Raw genomic sequence first — 21,543 nt, 5'->3', positions numbered from 1 at the left:
GCCCAGGGGGCAATTGCCCCCCTGCCCCCTGGCACAATCCTCCCCTAATCTAGTTCCCTGGGCACACCCATTTTGAGGGGTTCCCACTATCCTTGCTGGGGGGGGGGGGGGGGGGAGGAACAAAGCTAGCCCAGTACAGGTGGAATGTTCTTCATTTGGGATGATCTTGGGCATGGTCAGATCCTAGACCAGTGATGGGGAACCTTGGCACCCCAGATGTTTAGGAACTACATTTCCCATGATGCTCATGCACTTTGAAGTGTAGTTGAGCATCATGGGAAATGTAGTTCCTAAACATCTGGGGTGCCAAGGTTCGCCTAGCCTGAACCCACCAGGGAAGAACATTCAACCCAGAGAGAAAATAGCCTAAAAACGTTCCTTTTCATTCCGATTTGCACAGAATGAATGTAAGTTCCTTTTGCAGATGTTATATACAGAGCATCCAGAAAGTATTCACAGCGCTTCACTTCTTCCACATTTTATGTTACAGCCGCATTCCAACATGGATTAAATTCATTATTTTCCTCAAAATTCTACAAACAATCCCCCATAATGACAACGTGAGAGAAGTTTGTTTGAAATCTTTGCAAATTTATTAAATTAAAAAAGGAAAAAAATCCCATGTACATAAGTATTCACACCCTTTGCCATGTACATAAGTATTCACACCCTTTGCCATGTACATAAGTATTCACACCCTTTGCCATGTACATAAGTATTCACACCCTTTGCTCAATACTTTGGTGAAGCTCCTTTGGCACCAATTACAGCCTCCAGTATTTTTGAGTATGATGCTACAAGCTTGGCACCAATGGTGTATTTTGGTTCTGTGCTGCCCTAGGCAAGACTAAAATTGGCCGCCCCCCCCTATGTAAATTTGCCCCACTCCTTTCTTGTTAATGGATGTGACTCCCTCCAAAATTTAAGGACTACAGGTCCCAGCATGAACCCCTCAGGTCTCACGAGAGGGGGGGGGGGGGAGAGAGGGGGGTGGGTGAGGGAGGTGTGAGAAAGAGAGAGGGGGGTGGGTGAGGGAGGGAGATGAGACAGAGAGAGAGGGGGGGGAGAGAGAGGGAGGGGGTGAGAGAGAGAGGGGGATGAGGGAGAAAGAGAGAGAGGGGGGTGAGAGAGAGAGGGGGGGGGTGAGAGAGAGATAGAGGGGGGATGGGAAAGAGAGAGGGGGATGAGAGAGAGAGAGAGGGGGTGAGAGAGAGAGATAGAGGGGGGATGGGAAAGAGAGAGAGGGGATGGGGGAGAGAGAGGTGGATGAGGGAGAGGGGGGTGAGAAAGAGAGGAGGGGGGTGCGAGAGGCGGCTCTAGCAACCACTGGCCAAAAAGATTCTCAGGTGGAGGGGGGGGACTTTTTTGCTGCCCCCCTGCAAAGTGCTGCCCTAGGCCTGGGCCTTGTTGGCATAGGCCAAAATACAGCACTGCTTGGCACACCTATTTTTGGGCAGCTTCTCCCATGTCATGTGACTTTTACTGAGGAGTGGCTTCCGTCTGGCCACTCCCACACAGGCCTGATTGGTGGAGTGCTGCAGAGATGGTTGTTCTTCTGGAAGGTTCTCCTCTCTCCATGCTGGAGCTCTGTCAGAGTGACCATCGGGTTCTTGGTCCCCTCCCTGACTAAGGCCCCCCTCCCCCGATCGCTCAGTTTGGCCGGACGGCCGCTCTAAGAAAAGTCCTGGTGGTTCCAAACTTCTTCCATTTACAGATGGAGGCCACTGTGCTCATTGGGACCTTCAATGCTGCACCCTTCCCCCGATCTGTGCCTCCATACAATCCTGTCTCCGAGGTCTACAGACAATTCCTTGGACTTCATGGTTTGGTTTGTGCTCTGACATGCACTGTTACCTGTGGGACCTTATATAGACAGGTGTGTGCCTTTCCAAATCATGGCCAATCAACTGATTTTACCACAGGTGGACTCCAATCAAGTTGTAGAAACTTCTCAAGGGATCATACGCCCAGCGGTCTCCCACTTGTGAAAAAGCAGTGTGCAGCTCAGTTGTAACCCTGGGCACATGCTTGTGTGTCTCTCTCCTCCACTCCTGGCTCTCTCCTTGACACTTCTCCACAGCGGCGGTGCAGGCTGTGCTCTCTCTCCCCCTCATCCTACCCGCTAGTGCAGCTCCTGTGTGTATCTGTGTACACCGCCCCCTGCTGGTTAATACAGGAGTGTCGCACTGTTAGGAAGGAGGGGGGAGCCTCCCCCTCTACCCCTTTACATTTCCCAACCAAGCACAAATCCTTTCTCCCCCCCACTCCAAATCCCCCCACCCCCAACCCTTGTAAAAATACCCCCTAATCATCTCTACTAGCAACCCCCCCCCCAAAAAATATATATATTTCTGATCATGGCACAGATTCCCCCCCCCCCCAATATATTACCTTTTCTAGCACAAACCCTTTTAAAATCCCCCTTCCTAGCAGTAATCCCCTTCCCCCATCCCCCCCCAACACAAATCCCCCCCAAATCACAACTCTTAGCACACACATCCAAATTTCTTTTCCTTACCCCTGGCGCCCCCCCCCCAAATTTACCCTCCCCCAATCTATTCATAGCGCCCCTTCACCTCACATGATACCACAGTGCCCAGGACAGCCGCCCCCTCCTGCCCACCCCTTCTCCCGGTCCTGGCGGGGCGCCGAACCAAAAGGTTTCTACCAGGTTCATCACCCCCTCACAAGTATGTGAACACATCCGAGGCCCCAATTGGCCAGTTTTATATTGCCCTCCACCTTGCGATACCAGCGGCTTCCAGCTTCCCAGCCAATCAGAACAGGGTGACTCAGAACCTGGAAAGAAGACAGAAGCCGGGTACCAGGGGAGCCGTGACAGCTGGGGGGCTTCGCCTTAGGGCGAGTGTTGACATGGAAGGGCCCTCTCACGCCCCCCCCCCCCAAATCCTCCAGCACCAGCCGCCACTGAATAGCAATAAGGATGACAGGTCCTATTTTGGAGAGACTGGGGTCAAAAAGACCCCAAATCTCTCCTCTACCTTTAAAAGCAAAAAATGATTGTTTTTTTAAACTTTTTCTTCAAAAAAAAAAATAAAAATATTGACTTTCAGTCTGACGTCACTCCGGTCCTCCAAGGCCATAGAGGTGATCAAAGAGTATTCCTCCAGCCTCTGTCCACGGGGGTCCTCCAGACTCTGGCCTGCCCGTTCCTCCAGCCCTCTGTCTATGGGGGGTCCTCCAGACTCTGGCCTGCCCCGTTCCTCCAGCCTCTGTCCACGGGGGTCCTCCAGACTCTGGCCTGCCCTGTTCCTCCAGCCTCTGTCCACGGGGTCCTCCAGACTCTGGCCTGCCCCGTTCCTCCAGCCTCTGTCCACGGGGGTCCTCCAGACTCTGGCCTGCCCCGTTCCTCCAGCCTCTGTCTATGGGGGGTCCTCCAGACTCTGGCTTGCCCCTTCCTCCAGCCTCTGTCCACGGGGTCCTCCAGATTCTGGTCTTCCCCGTTCCTCCTGCTTTCTGTCCACGGGGGTCCTCCAGACTCTGGCCTGCCCCTGCCTCCAGTCTCTGTCCACGGGGGTCCTCCAGACTCTGGCCTGCCCCGTTCCTCCATCTGTCCACGGGGGTCCTCCAGACTCTGGCCTGCCCCGTTCCTCCAGCCTCTGTCCACGGGGGGTCCTCCAGACTCTGGCCTGCCCCGTTCCTCCAGCCTCTGTCCACGGGGGGTCCTCCAGACTCTGGCCTGTACATGGAGCTCACACCTCTGTTGTCAGGCTGGAGACTCGTTAATGAAGTCACGCTCGTTAGTCAGAGGTCACCTTAGAGGAGATGACAATGGATTAGCAGACTGATTCTATTAAGGGATTGGACTGAGTTCATCGCCAGTCACCGTTCCAAGCTGGCCTGGGAACAGGCACCGAGCCGGGCTAATCCGGTTACCTGCCTCCAGATGGCATGTCGGCGGTCAGCAGACGGAGCGGCCGTCCCCGGGGCCGGCTAATTGGCCCAATCATGGGATGACAGATGGAGAGAAATGCCAATGCAGGCCATTATAGGACAATGATCCGTTACTGATCTACAGAGCATAAAGTCAGCCTGGCTGTCCCTGCAGGGGGGACCTCCAGGGGGCGCCACACACAATGGTCACAATCCCGCTCTACCGCTCCAAGGAGCCTTTCCTTATGAAGTTCATTATGAGAAGAATCATCAAAGTCTGATACAATGTATCCAACCCCCAGACCTGGGACAGGAAGTCCAAGGGGAAATCTTCCAATGGGGACACCTGGGACAGGAAGTCCAAGTGTTACACTTCTCACCATAACAGGAATAGAGGGAAATCTTACAATGGGGACAGCTGTGTCCCCATCAGAGTCCCCCTTACATTCTGTGTCTCCATCAAAGTCCCCCTTACATCAGTGTCCCCCTTACATCAGTGTCCCCATCAGAGTCCCTCTTACATCAGTGTCCCCATCAGAGTCCCCCCTTACATCAGTGTCCCCCATCAGAGTCCCCTTACATCAGGTGTCCCCATCAGAGTCCCTCTTACATCAGTGTCCCCATCAGAGTCCCCCTTACATCAGTGTCCCCATCAGAGTCCCCTTACATCAGGTGTCCCCATCAGAGTCCCCTTACATCAGTGTCTCCATCAGAATCCCCCCTTACATCAGTGTCCCCCTTACATCAGTGTCCCCATCAGAGTCCTCTTACATCAGTGTCCCCCATCAGAGTCCCCCCTTAACATCAGTGTCCCCATCAGAGTCTCCCTTACATCAGGTGTCCCCATCAGAGTCCCCATTGGAGTCCCCCCTTACATCAGTGTCCCCATCAGTGTCCCCCTTACATCAGTGTCCCCCATCAGAGTCCCTCTTACATCAGTGTCCCCATCAGAGTCCCTCTTACATCAGTGTCCCCATCAGAGTCCCCCCTTACATCAGTGTCTCCATCAGAATCCTCCTTACATCAGTGTCCCCCTTACAGCAGTGTCCCCATCAGAGTCCCTCTTACATCAGTGTCCCCATCAGAGAGTCCCCCCTTACATCAGTGTCCCCATCAGAATCCCCCCTTACATCAGTGTCCCCCTTACAACAGTGTCCCCATCAGAGTCCCTCTTACATCAGTGTCCCCATCAGAGTCCCCCCTTACATCAGTGTCTCCATCAGAATCCCCCCTTACATCAGTGTCCCCCTTACAACAGTGTCCCCATCAGAGTCCCTCTTACATCAGTGTCCCCATCAGAGTCCCTCTTACATCAGTGTCCCCATCAGAGTCCCTCTTACATCAGTGTCCCCATCAGAGTCCCCCCTTACATCAGTGTCTCCATCAGAATCCCCCCTTACATCAGTGTCCCCCTTACATCAGTGTCCCCATCAGAGTCCCCCTTACATCAGTGTCCCCATCAGAGTCCCTCTTACATCAGTGTCCCCATCAGAATCCCCCCTTACATCAGTGTCCCCCTTACAACAGTGTCCCCATCAGAGTCCCTCTTACATCAGTGTCCCCATCAGAGTCCCTCTTACATCAGTGTCCCCATCAGAGTCCCTCTTACATCAGTGTCCCCCATACAAGAGTCCCCCCTTACATCAGTGTCCCCCTTACAACAGTGTCCCCATCAGAGTCCCTCTTACATCAGTGTCCCCATCAGAGTCCCTCTTACATCAGTGTCCCCATCAGAGTCCCCCCTTACATCAGTGTCCCCCTTACAACAGTGTCCCCATCAGAGTCCCTCTTACATCAGTGTCCCCATCAGAGTCCCTCTTACATCAGTGTCCCCATCAGAGTCCCTCTTACATCAGTGTCCCCATCAGAGTCCCCCCTTACATCAGTGTCTCCATCAGAATCCCCCCTTACATCAGTGTCCCCCTTACATCAGTGTCCCCATCAGAGTCCCCCTTACATCAGTGTCCCCATCAGAGTCCCTCTTACATCAGTGTCCCCATCAGAGTCCCTCTTACATCAGTGTCCCCATCAGAGTCCTCCCTTACATCAGGTGTCCCCATCAGAGTCCCTCTTACATCTGGTGTCCCCATCAGAGTCCCCTTTACATCAGGTGTCCCCATCAGAGTCCCCTTTACATCTGGCATCCCCATCAGAGTCTCCCTTACATCAGGTGTCCCCATCAGAGTCCCCATTGGAGTCCCCCCTTACATCAGTGTCCCCATCAGAGTCCCCCGTTACATCAGGCACCCACAGGTGTTCCTCCCCACATCAGAGTTGCCCCTCCCCCTCCTTCCTCTCTCCAGTCTGTCCTCACTCCCTTGTAGTGCCGTGCTGAGACTCAGGTGAGTTCTCAGTCTCAGTGTCGGCTCTCTATCGCCCCCTGCAGGCTGGAGGGGGGAGGACACCAAATCCTCTCTCCATCTATCTCAGGGAGCCACGGTGCGGTCTGAATAATGTGTCAGAAATTCCGGCGGACTGAAAACCGGAGACACAATTCCAGAACCCGGACTGTGCGAGCGAATCCTGGACAGGTGGTGACCCTAAATGAGTTGTATCCCAATTGTGGGGGATCGGTGATGAGACTCAGTTGTTACCTTTCTGATTAGGACAATGGGGGGGGGGGGGGGGGGGCGGTACTGCCGGGGGGGGGGGGGGCAGCTGGGTGATTTGTTAGGAGCGCCAATGTCAAAAAAAAAGTCTCACTTGATGATTTTTATAGTTTATTGAAGATAAAAGAATACAAGCAGAGCCAACGCGTTTCGGGGGAATTGCCTCCCCCTTCTCCAGGGAGATATTTATTGGAGAACGGTTAGACTCTGAGAGGGTTAAATATATTCGATCTCAGGCTCTGCCGCATGCTGCCATTGTGGAAGAGAGGCGGTCCCCCCGAAACGCATTGCCTCTCCTTATATACTTTTATCTTCAATAAACTATAAACATCATCAAGTGGGACTTTTTTTGGATATCGGGAGTTCCTTACCAATCACCGGGGGATTCTCAGAGAATAGGTGCAGGAACTCCCCCTTGTCTCCGCCCCTTACCATCCTCTGAGCACCGCCCCTTGGTTCCACCCCCTACCCACCTCCCAGTACCGCCCCTTTAAGAGAATACAGAACCAATCATCATTTTGTGGTGCAAAATAATTTGCATAAATTGGTTACGGATAACAAGAAGAACAGAAATAGACCCCCAACACACCATAGACCCCCACAGCAACAATAGACCCCACACAAAATAGACCCCCACCCAGGAACAATAGACCCCCCCACAACAAAATACAACACCCAGCAACAATAGACCCCACACAGAAATAGACCCCACCCAGCAACAATAGAGCACCCGAACACAGCAATAGATCCCACAACACAACAATAGACCCCCACCCAGCAACAGTGGACCCCCACAGCAACACTAGATCCCACTCCAGCAACAATAGACCCCCACCCGGCAACAATAGACCCCCCCACCCAGGAACAATAGATCCCCTACAACAAAATACAACACCCAGCAACAATAGACTCCTCCAGTAATAAAAGATCCACAACCCACACAAAAATAGACCCCACACAGAAACAATAGACCCCCAATACAACATAAGACCCTGCAACAATATATTTCCCACACAACAATAGACCCCCACACAGCAACAATAGACTCTACCCCAACAACAATAGATCCCCTTCAGCAACAATAGATATCACCCCAGCAACAATAGACCCCACACAGCAACACTAGACCCCCCCAACACAACAATTTACCCTGCAACAATAGATTTCCCACACAACAATAGACCCCACCCAGCAACAATAGACCCCCCAACACAGCAACAGACTCCTCCAGGAACAATGGACTCCACCCCAGCAACAATAGATCCCACCCAGCAACAATAGACCCTCACACAGAAACAGACTCCACCCAGCAGCAATGGACCCCCCCTCCCCACACAACAACAGATCCCCATGCAGCAACAATAGATTCCACCTCAGCAACAATAGACCCCCACCCAGCAACAATAAACCTGCCACAACAAAATACCACACCCAGCAACAATAGACTCCACCCCAACAACAATAGATCCCCTGCAGCAACAATAGATATCACCCCAGCAACAATAGACCCCCCTAGAGAAATAGACCCCACCCAGCAAAAGTAGACCCCCACGCAACCATGGACTCCACCCCAGCAACAATATATCCCCTGCAGCAACAATAGACCCCCCACAGAGCAATAATGGACCACCCACAGCAAAAAAAAAAAAAAACACACCCAGCAACACAAGATCCACCCCAGAAACAATGGACCTCCCTAGCAGCAATAACAGATCTGCCAGCATCAACAGTAGATCCCTACCAGCAACATAAGACCCTCACACAAAAACAGATCCCCATCAGTGACAATAGATCCCCCAGCAGCCAGCATCAATTAGTCCCCCCCCCCCCCCCCCCCCCAAAAAAAAAGCCCTGCCAATCACCCAGCTGAACATAAAAAGGCAGGGTTTGGGTGGGCAGGATCGATGTGCATCCACCTGGAAAGTGGGAGGAGGAAATGTGGACTGTGGGTGGAGTTAAAAGGACCAAAGGATTAATAAACATGCTGATGTAAAATAAAAAAAAAAAAAGAGAATGAACAAGGGGAGTGGCCAATCAGGAGCGACTTTCAGAGAATGGCGCAGAGAATGGCGCAGAGAATGGCGGAAATGTCTACTGTCCAATCGGCAGACCAGGGGGCGTGTCCCCCGACCAAACTGCATTGTTTGGAGTCCAGGGAGCTGGCTGTTGTGTGTGGCAGGGGAGCCGGAATCACAAGACTGGCTGAACAGAGTACAAAAAAAAAAAAACCTGAAATTGCACCACTTCAGCATGATTACAGAGCCGCCGGTCAGAGCAATTTCATGCACAGATGTCTATGAGAGTCGCACATGAAATGGCCAAAAATAGTGCAAGTCGAAGTCGCACAGATTTGAGTGGTTCTATTGGGTGCGGCTTGTCATGTGATTTTAGCTGTCAAATCACATGACAAGTCACGGTGGTCACATGATCGGACCCCACAAAAAAATAGAACCCACACAGCAACAATAGACCCCCCAACACAACAATAGATCTCCCTGCAGCAACAACAGATATTAACCCAGCAACAATAGACCCCCCACAGAAACAGACCCCCACCCAGCAACAATAGACCCCCCACAGAAACAGACCCCACCCAGCAACAATAGACCCCCCACAGAAACAGACCCCATCCAGCAACAATAGACCCCCCCCCACAGAAATAGACCCCACCCAGCAACAATAGACCCCCTCCCCACAGAAATAGACCCCACCCAGCAACAATAGACCCCCTCCCCACGGAAACAGACCCCACCCAGCAACAATAGACCCCCTCCCCACGGAAACAGACCCCATCCAGGAACAATAGACCCCCCACAGAAACAGACCCCACCCAGCAACAATAGACCCGTCCCCACAGAAATAGACCCCACCCAGCAACAATAGACCCCCCCACAGAAATAGACCGCACCAAGCTACAATGGACCCCCACACAAAAATAGACTCCTCCAGCAACCATGGACTCCACTCCAGCAACAATATATCCCACCCCATCAACAATAGACCCCACCGAGTAACAATAGACCCCACCCAGTAACAATAGACCCCCCAACACAATAATAGACTCGTTCAGCAACAATGTACTGCACCCCAGCAACAATAGATCCCACCCCAGCAACAATGGATCCCACCCCAGCAACAATAGACCCCACCAAGTAACAATAGACTCCCCCAACACAATAATAGATTCCTTCAGCATCCATGGACTCTACCCCAGCAACAATAGATCCCATCCAGCAATAATTGACTCCCCCAACACAACAATAAACTCCTCCAGCCACAATGGACTCCACCCCAGCAATAATAGACCCCCACACAAAAATAGACCCCCACCCAGCAACAATAGACTCCACACCAACAACAATAGATCCCCTGCAGCAACAACAGACATCACCCCAGCAACAATAGACCTCATCCCCACAGAAATAGACCCCACCCAGCAACAATAGACCCCCCCACAGAAATAGACCCCACCCAGCAACAATAGACCCCCCCCCCCACATAAATAGAACCCACCCAGCAACAATAGACCCCCTCCCCACAGAAATAGACCCCAGACAGCAACAATAGACCCCCTCCCCACAGAAATAGACCCCAGACAGCAACAATAGACCCCCTCCCACAGAAATAGAACCCACCCAGCAACAATAGACCCCTTCCCCACAGAAATATACCCCACCCAGCAACAATAGATCCCATCCCCACAGAAATCGACCCCACCCGGCAACAATGGACCCCCACACAACAATAGACCCCACCCAGCAAGCATGGACTCCACTCCAGCAACAATATATGCCACCCCAGCAACAATAGACCACACCCAGTAACAATAGACCCCCCCCAACACAATAATAGACTCCTTCAGCAACAATGTACTGCACCCCAGCAACAATAGATCCCACCCCAGCAACAATAGACCACACCCAGTAACAATAGACCCCCCCAACACAATAATAGACTCCTTCAGCAACAATGAACTGCACCCCAGCAACAATAGATCCCACCCCAGCAACAAAAGACCCCACCCAGTAACAATAGACCCCCCAACACAATAATAGACTCCTTCAGCAACCATGGACTCCACCCCAGCAACAATAGACCCCCACACAAAAATAGACCCCCACCCAGCAACAATAGACTCCACACCAACAACAATAGATCCCCTGCAGCAACAGATATCACCCCAGCAACAATAAACCAGCTTTTGTCGCATTTCCCCCGGGTAATCCCGTGACGTCACCGCGCTGCTTGGCTCTGCGGCATCGCACAGACTCCCTATCGCATGAAGTGACAGATTTAGCGCAGCATGTGTGCTCTGAATTGTGCGTTTTACTGCATCAGATGTGCGTTTTGTCGCTTAACGCATGCCTTTTATTTTTTTGCCCTGTTTGGGGCGCCATTACCAACAGAAATGCGTTTTTCGCATGTCTTGTAAACGCACGCAAAATCAAACGCTTTGTTCACGCTCAGCGAAAGGCTAACGCGGTCCAGAGGTGGAAAGCGCATTGGTGAACCCCCCCGCACCTGGCTACAGGTATCTCTTTTTTCTATGCGATTGGTGCTCCCCCCAGGGGGTGAAACATGTCAGTCATAGGGGGTGACACTAGGAGGATAGCGGCAGGAGATATCTGGGTCAGCGCTGGTATAGAATTCCCATAGACTGGACCCACGTGGTGCGCAGCGATGCCGGGATAATCAGCTTATTGTTATGGTGTCAATTATTCATCGCTCCTCCTGTGCCGCTAACCAGGCGAGGTGTCACCCAGCATTGTAATCACGGATCGCTGATCTGCGATTCTTACCAACCCAATTATCAACTTCACACAAAGAGCCTCCCTGCTATCAGCAAGGCACATGCTGGAGCCGTGTGTGTATGGTGTCACTCCATGTGTGTGGTGTCACTGAGCATGTATGGTGTCACTCCATGTGTGTGGTGTCACTGTGTGTGTGCTGTGTCACCCCTAAGTGACAATGTCCAAATTGGGCCCAAAGTGTCAATATTTTGTGTGGCCGCCATTATTTTCCAGCACTGCCTTAACCCTCTTGGGCATGGAGATCACCAGAGCTTCACAGGTTGTCACTGGAGTCCTCTTCCCCTCCTCCATGATGACATCACAGAGCTGGTGGATGTTAGAGACCTTGCGCTCCTCCGCCTTCCTTTTGAGGATCCCCACAGATACTCAATAGGGTTTAGGTCTGGAGACATGCTTGGTCAGTCCATCACCTTTACCCTCAGCTTCTTTAGCAAGGCAGTGGTCATCTTGGAGGTGTTTGGGGTCATTTTCATGTTGGAATACTGCCCTGCCCCCCAGTCTCTGAAGGGAGGGGATCATGCTCTGCTTCAGTATGTCACAGTACATGTTGGCATTCATGGTTCCCTCAATGAACTGTAGCTCCCCAGTGCCGGCAGCACTCATGCAGCCCCAGACCATGGCACTCCCACCACCATGCTTGACTGTAGGGAAGACACACTTGTCTTTGTACTCCTCACCTGGTTGCCCCCACACACGCCTGACACCATCTGAACCAAATACGTTTATCTTGTTGTTATCAGAGCACAGGAGATGGTTCCAGTAATCCATGTCCTTAGGCTGCTTGTCTTCAGCAAACTGTTTGCAGACTTTCTTGTGCATCATCTTTAGAAGAGGCTTCCTTCTGGGATGACAGCCATGCAGACCAATTTGATGCAGTGTGCGGCGTATGGTCTGAGCACTGACAGGCTGACCCCCCCACCCCTTCAACCTCTGCAGCAATGCTGGCAGCACTCATACGTCTATTTCCCAAAGACAACCTCTGGATATGACGCTGAGAACGTGCACTCAAATTCTTTGGTGGACCATGGTGAGGCCTGTTCTGAGTGGAACCTGTCCTGTTACACCGCTGTATGGTCTTGGCCACCGTGCTGCAGCTCAGTTTCAGGGTCTTGGCAATCTTCTTATAGCCTAGGCCATCTTTATGTAGAGCAACAATTCTTTTTTCAGATCCTCAGAGAGTTCTTTGCCATGAGGTGCCATGTTGAACTTCCAGTGACCAGTATGAGAGAGTGAGAGCGATAACACCAAATGTAACACACCTGCCCCCCATTCACACCTGAGACCTTGTAACACTAACGAGTCACATGACACCGGGGAGGGAAAATGGCTAATTGGGCCCAATTTGGAGATTGTCACTTAGGTGTACTGACTTTTGTTGCCAGCGGTTTAGACATTAATGGCTGTGTGTTGAGTTATTTTGAGGGGACAGTAAATTTACACTGTTATACAAGCTGTACACTCACTACTTTACATTGTAGCAAAGTGTCATTTCTTCAGTGCTGTCACATGAAAAGATAGAATAAAATATTTACACAAATGTGAGGGGTGTACTTACTTTTGTCAGATACTATATATGTGTGTCCCTGCCTGTGATTGGTGAAGTGATACATTGTAACGGATCTATTTATATCCTGAGGATAAAACTCTCCTCCAATCCTATATTCATCTGTACTGATCACCAATATCCCCGCTAATCAATACTCTCACATCAATACTCATCAATACTCACACAGGACATATTCATCTGTACACCAATATTTATTGATCTCTGATTTCCCCCAATCAATACTCTCACAGGGAGATATTCATGTATATGCAGCCCCTCCCCCACCTCTCCTCTCCTCTACAGATATATATAGAGGAGAGATACATCTGTTACTAGGCAAATTCTATGAGCAACATGCCACCCTCGCCATATAAACCCCGTACCATTCCATAGGAGCCGCCCTCGCCCTATAAACCCCGTACCATTCCATAGGAGCCGCCCTCGTCCTATAAACCCCGTACCATTCAATAGGAGCCGCCCTCGCCCTGTACACCCCGCACCATTCCATAGGAGCCACCCTTGCCCTATAAACCCCGTACCATTCCATAGGAGCCGCCCTCGCCCTATAAACCCCGTACCATTCAATAGGAGCCGCCCTCGCCCTGTACACCCCGCACCATTCCATAGGAGCCACCCTTGCCCTATAAACCCCGTACCATTTCATAGGAGCCACCCTCGCCCTATAAACCCCGTACCATTTCATAGGAGCCACCCTCGCCCTATAAACCCCGTACCATTCCATAGGAGCCGCCCTCGCCCTGTACACCCCGCACCATTCCATAGGAGCCACCCTTGCTCTACACACCCCACACTATTCCATAGGAGCCGCCCTCGCCCTATAAACCCCGTACCATTCCATAAGAGCCGCCCTCACCCTATACACCCCGCACCATTCCATAGGAGCCACCCTTGCCCTACACACCCCACACTATTCCATAGCAGCCGCCCTCACCCTATAAACCCGCAGCATTCCATAGGAGCCGCCCTCGCCCTACACACCCCACACTATTCCATAGGAGCCGCCCTCGTCCTGTACACCCCGCACCATTCCATAGGAGACGCCCTCGCCCTATGCACCCCGTACCATTCAATAGGAGCCGCCCTCGCCCTATACACCCCGCAGCATTCCATTGGAGTCGCCCTCATACTATACACCCCGTACCATTCAATAGGAGCCGTCCTCGCCCTATACACCCCACACCATTCCATAGGAACCGCCCTTGCCCTATACACCCCACACCATTCCATAGGAACCGCCCTTGCCCTATACACCCCACACCATTCCATAGGAGCCATCCTCGCCCTATACACCCCACACCATTCCAAAGGAACCACCCTCGCCCTATACACCCCACACCATTCCATAGGAACCGCCCTCGCCCTATACACCCCACACCATTCCATAGGAACCGCCCTCGCCCTATACACCCCACACCATTCCATAGGAACTGCCCTCGCCCTATATACCCCACACCATTCCATAGGAACTGCCCTCGCCCTATACACCCTGTACCATTCCATAGGAGCCGCCATCACCCTATACACCCCACACCATTCCATAGGAGCCGCCCTCACCCTATACACCCGTATCACTCCATAGGAGCCACCCTTGCTCTATACACCCCGTAAAATTCCATAGGAGACACCCTCGCCCTTTACACCCCATACCATTCCATAGGAGCCGCCCTCACCCTGTACACCCCATACTATTCCATAGGAGCCACCCTCGCCCTATACACCCCGTACCATTCCCTAGGAGCCGCCCTTTCCCTATACAACCCGTACTATTCCATAGTAGCCGGTGCTGCCCTCACCCTTTACACCCCGTACCATTCCATAGGAGCGGCCCTCACCCTATACACCCTGAAGCATTCCATAGGAGCCGTCCTTGCCGTATACACCCCATACCATTCCATTAAAGCTGCCCCCGGACCTATACACCCCACACCATTTCATAGGAGCCGCCCTCGCCCTATACCCCCTATACCATTCCATAGGAGTCAGCTTCACCCTATACACCCCATACTATTCCACAGGAGCCGCCCTCACCCTATACACCCCGTACAATTCTGTAGAGACCGCCCTCGCGCTATACCATTCCATAGGAGCTGCCCTTGCTCTATACACCCTGTACTATTGCATAGGAGCCGCCCTCACCCTATACAAGCCGTACTATTCCATAGGAGCTGCCCTCACCCTATACACCCCGTACCATTCCATAAGAGGGGCGGGGAGGGCGCCTATAGAAGACCCAGAGGCGTAACTAGAACCTTCAGGGCCCTGATGCAAGAAACCATGAAGGGCCCCTCAGACCCCTGGCCAGGGCCCTTACCTTCAAGCCCAGGGCTCTTCCCACTAATCCTGGGGCTCTTTGCACTAGTTGCATGGCCTTTTATCACGGTCCCGCAGCAGGATTCTTTCACAAGTTCTGCAGTGGGCCCCCTTCCTGCAATCTTGTGGGCCCCCTTCCTGCAATCTTGGGGCCTCCCCACAGTGGTGCAATGCCAGGGTCCGGTCGCAAGTGTGACCCTTGCGATCCTGGAAGTTCACCCACTGGTTTGCTACCGGGCCCCCTGGAGCATGGGGCCCGGTAGCGATTGCAACCCCTGCAACCCCTGTAGTTACGCCCCTGAGAAGACCCTCATACCTAATAATCGAACAAACCTAGGGAGATAATCAATAATCTGCGTCACTCATCTGTTAATGATCAGGAGGAAATATAATGAAAAAAGTATATTCTATATCACTGTACTGCAGGAACCCCCTACATCGGAGACATAAGGGGCATAGCTCTGACATATACCACAGAGATCACTGAGCCAGTCACATCAGTCTCTATACCAGAGGAGCTTACACTCTAATATCCCCTCCCCCACAGTCACATCAGTCTCTGTACCAGAGGAGCTTACACTCTAATGTCCCCTCCCCCACAGTCACATCATTCTCTGTACCAGAGGAGCTTACACTCTAATGTCCCCTCCCCCCACAGTCACATCATTCTCTGTACCAGAGGAGCTTACACTCTAATGCCTTCTCCCCCACAGTCACATCATTCTCTGTACCAGAGGAGCTTACACTCTAATGCCTCCTCCCCCCACAGTCACATCAGTCTCTGTACCAGAGGAGCTTACACTCTAATGCCTCCTCCCCCACAGTCACATCAGTCTCTGTACCAGAGGAGCTTACACTCTAATGTCCCCTCCCCCCACAGTCACATGAGTCTCTGTACCAGAAGAGCTTACACTCTGATGTCCCCTCCCCCACAGTCACATCAGTCTCTGTACCAGAGGAGCTTACACTCTAATGTCCCCTCCCCCCACAGTCACATGAGTCTCTGTACCAGAAGAGCTTACACTCTAATGCCTCCTCCCCCACAGTCACATCATTCTCTGTACCAGAGGAGCTTACACTCTAATGCCTCCTCCCCCACAGTCACATCATTCTCTGTACCAGAGGAGCTTACACTCTAATGCCTCCTCCCCCCACAGTCACATCATTCTCTGTACCAGAGGAGCTTACACTCTAATGTCCCCTCCCCCACAGTCACATCAGTCTCTGTACCAGAGGAGCTTACACTCTAATGTCCCCTCCCCCACAGTCACACCAGTCTCTGTACCAGAGGAGCTTACACTCTAATGTCCCCTCCCCCACAGTCACATCATTCTCTGTACCAGAGGAGCTTACACTCTAATGTCCCCTCCCCCACAGTCACATCAGTCTTGGTACCAGAGGAGCTGACAGTCTAATATCCCCTCCCCCACAGTCACATCAGTCTCTGTACCAGAGGAGCTTACACTCTAATGTCCCCTCCCCCACAGTCACATCAGTCTCGGTACCAGAGGAGCTGACAGTCTAATATCCCCTCCCCCACAGTCACATAAGTCTCTGTACCAGAGGAGCTTACACTCTAATGTCCCCTCCCCCACAGTCACATCAGTCTCTGTACCAGAGGAGCTTACACTCTAATGTCCCCTCCCCCACAGTCACACCAGTCTCTGTACCAGAGGAGCTTACACTCTAATGTCCCCTCCCCCACAGTCACATCTGTCTCTGTACCAGAGGAGCTTACACTCTAATGTCCCCTCCCCCACAGTCACACCAGTCTCTGTACCAGAGGAGCTTACACTCTAATGTCCCCTCCCCCACAGTCACATCAGTCTCGGTACCAGAGGAGTTGACAGTCTAATATCCCCTCCCCCACAGTCACATAAGTCTCTGTACCAGAGGAGCTTACACTCTAATGTCCCCTCCCCCACAGTCACATCTCTGGGTGCCACCTGAGGATAATGACTCCTCTGGGGACATGGACAGGTATTATTTGCCTGGGAGCCGCAGATCATGTAGACCCCTCAGACTGGCCAACCCCCCACCCCCCCCCTCCCCCGGTGATCATCAATTATACAAATAATCGCATTACTCACAACAGATAATAATATTTACACATCTACCCCCCCCCTCCCCCGAGACCCCTCGTTACATCTCCATCATTATCACACCAATCAGCACAAAGCCGAACAAAATACCTCATTCCCCTCCCCCATCCCAATTAGGGTGAGATTCACAGCTTACAAAAGTGTTAATTATTCCCAACAAAATCATCTCGGCGTGTAATTAGAATTTTTTATATTTACAAACCCAGACACTGTTCTGGAGTAACCCATTCAGTACCAGGCACCTCCCACAGGGCCGGGTCTGCTAAATACAGCTACTGTCTGACAGCAGGGGATCCGCGTGGGCTGGTGAGTGGGCGTGGCCTGTGTGGAGGGATGGAGATAGAAGCTTTTCCAAATGGACATGGTGGAGGACCTGTCACGGGTCAACAGCGTTAGACTGTAGACTGAATCTTTAGCGTCCCAGGAATATTTTATGTGTTTGGGTGTGATCTGCTTATATTATTATTATTTTATATTATTATTTTTTCTTCATATTATTATTAATAATAATAATAATAATTATAAGACGAGTAATATAAAATATTATTACTATTATTTATCATTATTTTATATTATTATTTTTTAATATTATTATTATTTTTTTAATATTATTATTAATTTTTTATTATTATTATTAGCTTTTTTTTATATCATTATTATAAATAATAATAGGAAGAAGAAAAATATTATAACATATTAATATTATTAGCATTTTATTAATATTATTATTTTATATTAATATTATTTATTTTTTACTACTATTATTTATTTTATATTGTTATTATTATGATCATTATTATTATTATAATCATTATTTTATATTATTTTTTATATTATTATTAATTTATATTATTTATTTTGTATTATTTTTATATAATATTTTTACTATTATTGTTATTAATAATAATAATAATAATAATTATATGACAAATGATGAATGATGGGTGGTTAATGAAGGTGGGTTAATGATGAAGAAGGGATGGTGCGGTCAGTAGTGGTCAATGAAGGTGGATGAATGATGGGTGGTTGATGAAGATGGGTGGATGATGAAGAAGGGGGGCTTGGCCAGTGGTGGCTGAGGAAGGTGGATGAATGATGAAGAAGGGATGGTGCGGTCAGTAGTGGTCAATGAAGGTGGATGAATGATGGGTGGTTGATGAAGATGGGTGGATGATGAAGAAGGGGGGCATGGCCAGTGGTGGCCTAGGAAGGCGGATGAATGATGAAGAAGGGATGGTGCGGTCAGTAGTGGTCAATGAAGGTGGATGAATGATGGGTGGTTGATGAAGATGGGTGGATGATGAAGAAGGGGGGCTTGGCCAGTGGTGGCTGAGGAAGGTGGGTGAATGATGAAGAAGGGATGGTGCGGTCAGTAGTGGTCAATGAAGGTGGATGAATGATGGGTGGTTGATGAAGATGGGTGGATGATAAAGAAGGGGGGGCTTGGCCAGTGGTGGTTGAGGGGGGTGGGTGAGTGAAAGAAGGGATGATGAGGTCAGTAGTGGTCAATGAAGGTGGATGAATGATGGGTGGTTGATGAAGATGGGTGGATGATAAAGAAGGGGGGGCTTGGCCACCAGTGGTGGATGAGGAAGGTGGGTGAGTGAAAGAAGGGATGATGAGGTCAGTAGTGGTCAATGAAGGTGGATGAATGATGGGTGGTTGATGAAGATGGGTGGATGATAAAGAAGGGGGGGCTTGGCCACCAGTGGTGGATGAGGAAGGTGGGTGAATGATGAAGAAGGGATGGTGCGGTCAATGGTGGTCAATGAAGGTGGATGAATGATGGGTGGTTGATGAAGATGGGTGGATGATGAAGAAGGGGGGCATGGCCAGTGGTGGCCTAGGAAGGCGGATGAATGATGAAGAAGGGATGGTGCGGTCAGTAGTGGTCAATGAAGGTGGATGAATGATGGGTGGTTGATGAAGATGGGTGGATGATGAAGAAGGGGGGCTTGGCCAGTGGTGGCTGAGGAAGGTGGGTGAATGATGAAGAAGGGATGGTGCGGTCAGTAGTGGTCAATGAAGGTGGATGAATGATGGGTGGTTGATGAAGATGGGTGGATGATAAAGAAGGGGGGGCTTGGCCAGTGGTGGTTGAGGGGGGTGGGTGAGTGAAAGAAGGGATGATGAGGTCAGTAGTGGTCAATGAAGGTGGATGAATGATGGGTGGTTGATGAAGATGGGTGGATGATAAAGAAGGGGGGGCTTGGCCACCAGTGGTGGATGAGGAAGGTGGGTGAGTGAAAGAAGGGATGATGAGGTCAGTAGTGGTCAATGAAGGTGGATGAATGATGGGTGGTTGATGAAGATGGGTGGATGATAAAGAAGGGGGGGCTTGGCCACCAGTGGTGGATGAGGAAGGTGGGTGAATGATGAAGAAGGGATGGTGCGGTCAATGGTGGTCAATGAAGGTGGATGAATGATGGGTGGTTGATGAAGACGGGTGGATGTTGAAGAAGGGGAGGGGGGCGTGATCAGTGGTGGTCAATGAAGGTGTGTGCATGATGAAGAAGGGAAAGTGTGGTCAGTGGTGATCGATGAAGATGGGTGGATGATGAAGGGGGCATGTTCAGTGATGGTCAACGAAGAAGGGTGAATGATGAAGAAGGGGGTGGCATAGCCAGTGGTTGCCGATGAAGCTGGGTGAATGAAGAAGAAGATGAAGATGAAGCTCTCCCCTGTTCCTCACTGTTGTGGCTGCATTTGCTTTGTGTTTCCTTTCTCTACACCTTGGTTATGGTGGAGAATGCGGGCAAAAGTCTTATCGACTGACCTTCACCACATCCCCACTTCCATCACACCATGCACTGCCCCCTTCTGACCTGTAATATGTTGGTATGTGAAGCATCTGCATCAGTATGGCATGAGCTTTAGTCCAGAGATAAGCCAGTAAACCACATGAAAAGCCGGCATTACTGGGCGAGATCGGGAAAGTTGCCAGGTATGAATACGCAGCTAATTTCTCTTTTTTTGATTGGATTGGACAGTTCAGCCTTTCTCAGCCTTTTCAAGGAACCCTTGAAATAAATTTCTGGTCTCGGAGGAACTCCTGACACATTAGTGTCGAAGAATTTTCCTTACTCTTGTCATCATTGGGAAGAATTACCCCCCTTACAGATAGCTAAAAGGAACAATGGTGTCATTGGGAACTTATCTGAGAGGCAGAAATTGCCCATTTCTCAAGGAACCCCTAGCAACCTGAGGAGGAACCCCTAGCAACCGCAGGAGGAACCCCTAGCAACCTCAGGAGGAACCCCTAGCAAACTCAGGAGGAACCCATAACAACCTCAGGAGGAACCCCTAGCAAACTCAGGAGGATGCCATAACAACCGCAGGAGGAACCCCTAGCAACCACAGGAGGAACCACTAGCAACCTCAGGAGGAACCCCTAGCAACATCAGGAGGAACACCTAGCAACCTCAGGAGGAACCCCTAGAAACCTCAGGAGGAACCCCTAGCAACCTCAGGAGGAACCCCTAGCAACCTCAGGAGGAACCCCTAGCAACCTCAGGAGGAACACCTAGCAACCTCAGGAGGAACCCCTAGAAACCTCAGGAGGAACCCCTAGCAACCTCAGGAGGAACCCCTAGCAACCTCAGGAGGAACCCCTAGCATCCTCAGGAGGAACCCAGAGCAAACTCAAGAGGAATCCCTAGCAACCTCAGGAGGAACCCCTAGCAACCTCAGGAGGAACCCCTAGCAACCTCAGGAAGAACCACTAGAAACTTCAGGAGGAACCATTAGCAACCTCAGGAGGAACCCCTAGCAACCTCAGGAGGAACCCCTAGCAGCCTCAGGAGGAACCACTAGCAACCTCAGGAGGAACCCCTAGCAACCTCAGCAGGAACCCCTAGCAACCTCAGGAGGAACCACTAGAAACTTCAGGAGGAACCATTAGCAACCTCAGGAGGAACCCCTAGCAGCCTCAGGAGGAACCCCTAGCAAACTCAGGAGGAACCCCTAGCAAACTCAGGAGGAACCTGTAGCAGCCTCAGGAGGAACCCCTAGCAAACTCAGGAGGAACCCCTAGCAACCTCAGGAGGAACCCCTAGCAACCTCAGGAGGAACCCCTAGCAAACTCAGGAGGAACCCCTAGCATCCTCAGGAGGAACCCCTAGCAAACTCAGGAGGAACCCCTAGCAACCTCAGGAGGAACCCCTAGAAACCTCAGGAGGAACCCCTAGCAAACTCAGGAGGAACCCCTAGCAACCTCAGGAGGAACCCCTAGCAAACTCAGGAGGAACCCC

General features: G+C 51.1%; 1 protein-coding gene and 1 long non-coding RNA gene across 3 annotated transcripts in view; both read right to left on the bottom strand.

Annotated features, from left to right (window-relative positions):
• LOC309556750 overlaps window positions 1-21,543 on the bottom strand; it is a 489,144-nt gene that overhangs the window by 66,049 nt on the left and 401,552 nt on the right. The window lies entirely within an intron of this gene.
• Window positions 1-21,543, bottom strand: part of LOC309556744 (unconventional myosin-Ig-like) — a 314,471-nt gene that overhangs the window by 26,079 nt on the left and 266,849 nt on the right. The window lies entirely within an intron of this gene.

This window comes from Pelophylax lessonae (genome assembly GCF_965119305.1).
Source record: "Pelophylax lessonae genome assembly, chromosome: 5".
In the NCBI taxonomy this organism is placed as follows: Eukaryota; Metazoa; Chordata; class Amphibia; order Anura; family Ranidae; genus Pelophylax; species Pelophylax lessonae.
The sequence above is the reverse complement of the archived record's forward strand: the minus strand, read 5'-3'. Positions and strand labels throughout refer to the sequence as shown.